The sequence below is a fragment of the Colobus angolensis genome, unplaced genomic scaffold, assembly GCF_000951035.1.
Source record: "Colobus angolensis palliatus isolate OR3802 unplaced genomic scaffold, Cang.pa_1.0 Scaffold136, whole genome shotgun sequence".
In the NCBI taxonomy this organism is placed as follows: Eukaryota; Metazoa; Chordata; class Mammalia; order Primates; family Cercopithecidae; genus Colobus; species Colobus angolensis.
The window spans coordinates 2,155,804-2,163,164 of NW_012114444.1; the positions used below are offsets into that span (position 1 = coordinate 2,155,804).

The 7,361-nt window shown below is 63.4% G+C and overlaps 1 protein-coding gene across 1 annotated transcript in view; it reads left to right on the plus strand.

Annotated features, from left to right (window-relative positions):
* The first annotated feature begins 1,292 nt into the window (after positions 1 to 1,292).
* Positions 1,293 to 7,361, plus strand: part of RBBP8NL (RBBP8 N-terminal like) — a 16,226-nt gene continuing 10,157 nt past the window's right edge. Inside the window, exon 1 of the mRNA XM_011934478.1 lies at positions 1,293 to 1,513. The gene's annotated coding sequence lies outside the window, so the exon portion shown is untranslated. The remainder of the gene's footprint in view (positions 1,514 to 7,361) is intronic.

The following is a 7,361-nucleotide window of genomic DNA, read 5'->3' on the forward strand; positions in this document are numbered from 1 at the left end:
ATGCACACACAGGCACACACACGTAAGACATGCACACTCGTATCCACACGCACACGCTCACACATACACACAGTCCCCACACAGGTACACACAAAACACACTCCAGCAGCAAGCAGACCCCATTCGCAAAGGGCCCAGCCAGAAGCAGGGAGGTGGCTGGAGGAGGGGCCTCCACAAAGCTCCCAGGCCAGCCAGAGCTGGAGTGGCCCATGCTGACCACGACCTCCTCCCAAGAGCCCAGCCCTGAGTGGGAGGGCATCGTGGGGCCAGAGATGACCAGCCCTCATCCCAAGCCCAGAACTGGACCACCAGCCACCAGCAGGGGCCCTGCCAGGGAGCAGGAGGTCTGTCCTCCCCTCATGGCAGGGGCTGCAGGCCAGGCTCCCAGGCTTCCTCCTCTGAGCCCCGTGCATTCCCGGGGTCCTCGAGTGCCCTGGGGATTGTGGTCCCAAGGACTCAGGAACCCCCGGTCTGCTTCTGTGCAGAGCTAAGACAGGCTGAGGATGAGGCGGAGGCAGAGATGGGGAGGAGGGAGTGGGGAGGACTCATGGGTAGGACACAGCGGGTGGGGCACAGGGGTTCAGGGCTGTGCCCTGCAGCCACAGTGTTGCTGTCCAGGGAACACACGTGAGACCACAGTGTAAGGCTGCTCCGGCACCTGGGCCGTGCCATCCAGGGCCAGGTCATCCCCCAGACTATTTGCCCCTCTGGGCTCCACCTGGCCAGGGTCACGCAGCCTACCTGGAGACCGGAGAAGCCCACTCACAAGCACTCACAGACCCCGGGCAGACTGCCCAGACCAGAGGCCCAGCGTGCACCCAGTCCCCCTCAAGCAGAAGGCCTGCTGTCCCGGGCAGGGCGGGGCATGCTGGGTGGGTCGCCTCCCATAGCAGCTGCTGGATTTCCATCCGCTGGGCTCTGGCAGGGACAGATCTTGAGACTATTATCTCCAATTTACAGACAGGGAAACCGAGGCCAGAAAGGAGACTGTCGCCTCCCTATGGTCAGCCCACAGCGAGCTGAGCTGTGAACAGCAGGAGGGGCCAGTCTGCACCAGAGGCCACCTGTCCCAAGGTGGCAAGACAGTACGTTTACTCACTCCGCCTGCAGCCCCCAACCTGAGCACCCCTGCAAGCCCTCCACCCTTCCCCGCCCGGGCCCTTCGTGTCCCAGGTCCCAAACTGGATTCTCAGTGCTAACCAGCTTGGCTCCTGCCAGCAGCCCAGCCTCCTCGCGGTGATTATGAGGAAACAATCCCATCTCTATGTGGCTTCAGACCCAACCTGTCCGGCCACTTTCTGCGAGATGGCAGAACCCGCCTGGCGGCTCGGGGCAGTCTCTGCCTCCTTTCTGCTCCTGGCTGGGAGAATCGAAAACCTGTCAAGCGGGTTTGGCCAAAATCCTGTCTTGTTGCCTGTGCAGGTTCACACCCCGCTCACTTCTCTCTCCCAGTAGAGAGCGTGGGGGGCTCCGCTCAGAGGTCGAGGGAGGTCGAGGCAGGGCCAGGAGCCATGTGAGTACCCGGGACCCCAGGGCCAGGCCACTCAAGCAGCCGGGTAGGCTGGGATCCCTGGCTGGGGCACTCACCAGGGAGGCTGGAGGCCCAGCTCGGGCTCTTGCGAGGAGAGCCATGGGGGTTGGTGGGACTGGACGTCTTCCTTAAGGGGTGGCACAAGGCTGCTCCTGGTCCAGGAGCCTAGCAACGGAGAGAGCTCAGTGGGCATTCTGGGCAGGAGCTGGGTGCGAAGAGGCCAGGCCTAGTCTGGCACCAGGGCCCAGGAAGTGTCCCTGGTCTGCTGAGGGGCTTGGGGCATCAGGGACAGGCTGGTGGCCTCACCCTCCACCCTGGGCCTGCCCTGCCCCACCATCCAGGTTCACAAGAGGACAAGCGGGCACAGCCACAGAGGTGAGGGTGGTGCAGGGGTGCAGCGTTTGCAGCTGGGCACTGAGCAGGGGACTCCTCTGCCGCTGTGTCTGTGGGGAAGCAGCCACAAAGGCGGGCCTTGCTCAACCCCCTCCCCCACTGGCCAGGCCTCAGGGAGCCAGCAGGCAGGGCAGGAGAGCAGCCCGGCCCACCTCCACCTCCGGGAGGGAGTCGGGTTGCAGGGCTGCTGTTACCTGAGCTGCAGGGACATCTCGGCTAGCTCCTCCGTGCATATGTGCACACGAGTGCACGGGGGGGGGGCATGTGCATGTGGGGTACACGAGTGCATGTGCACACACGACCTGTGTGTGCAGCTGTCCCAGGGCCCCTGTGGCGGCTGTGTGCACAGCAGGGGAGGGTGGCTGTGGCAGCGCAGGTGGCTGCTCATTGGACTGTGCACCAGTGTGTGCTCCCTGAGTTAGGATGCTGCTGTCCACCCGTGTGGGTGTGGGCGTCACGCGTGTGCACATGTCTGTCGTGGGTCCATGTGTCTGGAGGACATCAGAAACTGCCCTGGCGGAGACATCTGTCTGGACTCGCCCCTGCCCCCACCCTGAACTGGCCTGGGGAGTCACCAGGAGGCCCTGGCTGTGTCCTTGCACGCTGCTGACTGTGGACAGATGACACCGCTGAGCCTCAGCTCCTTCATCTACAAAGTGAGGGTCGCTGTAGCCATTCCATGGGCGAGTGTGAGGCAGCTCCACCCCCAGGCTGGCCCTGACTGCCTGTCCCTGATCTGGGGGGGCACCCACCAGGTGCCCTGACAGCCCCCATGAGCCCGGGTCAGGACTCACCACCAACATCTGTTCTACAGTCAGAGAAACTGAGGCACGGCCAGACAAGCGACCTGGCCGAAGTCTCCATGGGAGAGGCTTTGCCCATTACCGCAGAGGGTAGGAGGAGACTGAGGCCACGTCCAGTCCAAATCTTGCTCCACCTGCTCGTCTCTGATCTGCTTCAAGCCTCAGTGTCCAAACTTATAGAATGAGACAATCAGCACTTCCTCCGAGGCCAGGTGGGCCCCGACCACATGCGTGTGCCCAGCCTAGCTAATGCAGTGGGTGCTCCGCAGGGGCAGCCAGGAGGTGGACGGGGGCAGGGGAATCCTTGGGGAGAAGTGGGTCAAGGTGCAGAGGGCACCGCTCTGAGCTTGGCTGCCTCAGCAAAACTACAGGATGGTTTCAGTGCCCATGCAAGTGGGAAAAAGCCTGGGCGTGGTGCTTGGCACAGAGCAGCATGTGATCAACAGCAGCCACTGCCACTGCCACTGCTACTGCCACTGCTAGTGCCATGGCTATGCCACTGCCACTGCCACTGCCACGGCTATGCCACTGCTACTGCTACTGCCATGGCTATGCCACTGCCACTGCCACGGCTATGCCACTGCCACTGCTACTGCCACAGCTATGCCACTACCACTGCCACTGCCACTGCTACTGCTACTGCTGCGCCCATCACTGTTGCTCCTGGATAGGTGGGCAGTCAGTCAGATGGATACACAGACAGCCCAGGCCTCAGAGACAGAGGATACCAGTGTCCAGCTCTGCACTCCTTCCCCGAAGGGCCTCCTGGGGGGCAGTGGCTGGGGTGAAGAGCAGCTGGCCTGGCAGACATCCTGGGAGCACTAGTGCCCAGACAGCTTCTCTGGTTGAGTGCCCTGGGAGAGGCGGGGAGCCCAGTGATGCCCTGGATGCCGCCTGCTCAGACAGCAGAGGAGCTCAGGGGCCCCGGCCTCCCAAAGGACAGGGCAAGAACAGGCATCACTGTGGGTGTTGCCACTTGGCCGGACAGTGCCCAGTCCTGCCAGGGCCATGGCTGGGCCTGTGATTCCCTGGCCTGTGTGTGGGAGGCAGGTGGCATCTCCCCTGGGCACAGCCGCAGAGATGCCGCGAGCCCAGTGGAGTCCGTAGTGAGCGACCGTTCGAGGATGCGTGTCATCCCTGTCAGCAGCCGGACCTCCACCCTGCGTATGGGGAGGGCTGCGTTCTCCTGCACAAGGCCTTTGTGGCAATGGGATTTGACCTTGTCCAAGCGCAGAGGGTCCTGCCGTGAGCACTGCTGGACACCTGGGGTCCCACAGGAGGGAGGCACAGGAGAACTCAGGGTCTCCCTCTGCTGCTCACTGAGCACCCCCGTCTACGGAGCTCCTGGGCGCACAGGCTCCACCTGTAAGCAGCTTCTAAGCAGCCCGATACAGGGGTGGGGCGCCTTCATCCCCAGGTGAGGAAACAGGCTCAGAGAGGAAAAGAACTTGCCCAGGGTCGCATAGAGAGCAGAGACAGGTCCGAGAGCCCCACAGGGCTGTCGACTGGGAAGCCCACACCTCACCCTCTGCCCAGACTGAGTCTCCAACCAGCACCTTCAGGAATGCGACCCTGCCCCACCCCAGCCAGCTCAGCGGGGCTCTGAGAACCCATGAGGCTGGACTAACAACAGCAAACCTCTGCCCGCTCTGAGTGGCCACTCCGAGGGCCCTGGGAGGGTGGGTGGAGACCCTAGGAGGGCAGGTGGGGGCTCTGGGGGCCTTCAGAGGGAGGTGGGAGTCCCGAGGGACAGGCAGGGCCCACAGTGCACGTCCATTCCCTGGGTGAGGACATGAGGTGGAAGGTGGTCTGCCAGCCTTAGGCTCCCCATGGACAGCTCTCCTGGGTCCTGGCTGGGGGATAAGAGGCACCAGTTTATTGGACGGGCTCTGTTCCGTACTGGTGAGAGCAGCACGTCGCCTCTTGGTTTTAAGGAGCAGTCCCCGGAAGGCAAAGGTGCTGGCACCAGTAGCACCTCACCGCAGGAGGCGGAGGTGCGGACCTGGGCTGGCCAAAGCCCAGCCCGGCTCTCACTAGCTTTGACCGTGGGCAAGACCCTGCCTCTGGGTCGTGTTCTCAGTGGCAAAATGGAGCAGAGGGCAAGGCATGGTGGGGTGAGGGTGGGACAGCGGCTCACTAGCCTGCCCTCCCCTTCCCTCACTCCTTCCAGGGAGCTCAGCACCTGCAGAGACCCTCCAGCCTGGACTCCCAGAGTGGGAGGGCTGGGAGTGGGAGGAGTGGCTGAGGGTTACCCTGGACCAGAGCTCAGCTGTCTCACCCCAGCCCTGTGAAGCCCCCCAAGAGTCTCAGCCCAGCCCCTCCCCACCCCGGCAGGCTTGCTCCCGCCTCACAGTCCCAATGCAGCCCCCACCCAGGCCTAGAGGAGACCCTCCTTCCGAGTTCCCCGGCCCCAGCACCTCTAGCTGCCCTTGGCAAGCCCAACAAACCCTAAGAAGGCTGACTCAGGAAGAAAAAGTCAGCCCCACTGACTCCCCTGCTCACCCCTGGCACAAGGCTGTGGGTGCAGGTCTGGGTGAATTTCTACAATCCCGGTTCATTTCTTCTCCCCAAAAGCATCAGGGCTTGCAACTTCCCTCCATCTCCCATCCCTTCCCCGGAGCTCTCCAGCACTCTAGGAGGGTAGAAGCTGGGACTGGGGCTGTCCCAGAGGCGCCGGAGCCTGGGAGACTGATCCTGGCCACTTTGCATGTCTGTCGCCTGCTCACCCTGAGGGAAGTCCCCCCAGCCCCAGGAACTGTCACTCACCGGGCCCAGTGGCCTTGCCCAGGCCCACCCCAACTCTGGGCCTCTGGGAAACGAGGGCCCCCAGCAGGGTGCGCCCTACGGCGACTCCAGACGCCCACCAGCCCCGCCTCCGGGTACGTGTCTGCGCCGTTCCCTGCCCAGTGGGACGGGGACTCTTTCTGCAGTCCTTTGGGGGCCTTGAGAGCGGCAGCCAGGCGGGGCCTGCAGGTGGTTTGGGGCACAGACAGGATCCTGTGAGTGGGAAGCACAGCAGCGGCGCAGTCCCGGCCTCTGTACCACGGTGACTTCACTGGGAAGGAAGCCCGCCTGTCTTGTGCAGATCTCTCCCAGGCCCCCAGGTACCTTGGGCTCCCTTGGGCGGCTCCTTTATGGGCGTCGGCCCAGCCCACATGGCAGGTGCTGGGGGCCAGGGAAGAGCGGCCTGTTGGGCGGGTCCGGGTGGAATTTCAGGAACTGCAGCTCAGCCCCCTGCTGGCCCTCCTCAGCTGCTTGAGCCTAGGGAGGCCCCAGCTCTGACATCTTCCTTCTGGGGGCCCCTTGGCCAGGAAAAGCCAGCGCAGCTGGGTGCGCCGGAGCCATGGGGAAGACGCCCCAGTCCACACAGCAGAGCACGCAGGACCCACAGCCCCAGGAACCAGGCACAACCCAGATCCCACTTCCCACTGGGTGACTGAGATGGGAGGTTTGATCTGTTTGAGCCTCAGTTTCCCCATCTGGAGCGGGGTCTTCGTGGTGTGGTCAAGATTCCATGGGCTGTCGGGAAGGTCTCAGTGTGTATGGAGTTCAGGAAACGGGGGTCAGAACCACTGATGATGGCCACGTGACCTACTTCCGGCAGGCTACATGCTATCCCCACCTCTGGAACTCAACGTCCTGTTGGCCCCCTTCACTGGCAAAGACATCCCTCCCAGGGAGCTCTGGCTCCCTCCCAGCCTCCCACCAGGAAAGTCTTCCTGGTCCCAGGATCCCTCACCCACCCAACACAGAGCCGCCAACTGTCACCCCCACTCCCTCCAAGGGTGGCTGGAGGTCCCAAAGCCCAGGCGGGTCTGTGGACTGAGTCTCTGGAGCCCAGCATCCTGATGCTCCGCCCTCCATGCAGCCCCACCAGCCCTGTCAGGGGCCCCTGGGGACGCTGTGGCCACCCCCAAACAGGGGCCACACTCTGTCCCACACCCCTCGCTGCCCCACCAGGCTCAGCACTAACACGCTTGACCACAGGTGCAAGGGCTCGGCGGGAATTAGGAGAGTCACCTTCCAAGTGGCTCCAGTCACCATCCCCACCCCAGGCCCCGGGACTTCTCTTGGGGTCCCAAGGCCTGCCACCCTGAGTCACAGGCACCCCCAGCCTCAGCCCCAAAGACACCCACCACCCAACTTCCAGGGTCCCAGGGCAAGTGCCTCTTTCTGTATTCAATGCACCCTCAAGTCTGTCTCGGGTGGTTTGGCCACACTGGGATGGGCGTGGGGCCGGGTGGCCACCATTCCACCCATCATGGGATGGGGTTTGGGGGTCCCGTTTGGGACGGTTCTGTAGAATGCTGCTGCGGAGAGGACCCTCATGTGAGCGTCTTCAGGCTGACCTTTGAAAACCCGGATGCAGCCATGGCCGCTCCCCTCTGCGGTCCACTTGGGCTGGGCTGGCCGTTGCGAGGCCTTGGGCACGGCCTCAGCTGCAAGCCCAAAGCTGGATTTTGAGCAGAGTAGTGCGCATCTGAGCAGAGACCAGAGCTTCCCAGGGATGGTCACCCTGGAGAGTGGTTCTGGAGGAGATGCGGGGAGGCAGGGGGTTCAGGGGAGATTGAGGGGGAGGCCAGGCAGGGAGGAGACCGACACGTTGTTCAGGTGATGCACCACTGGTTCCACGG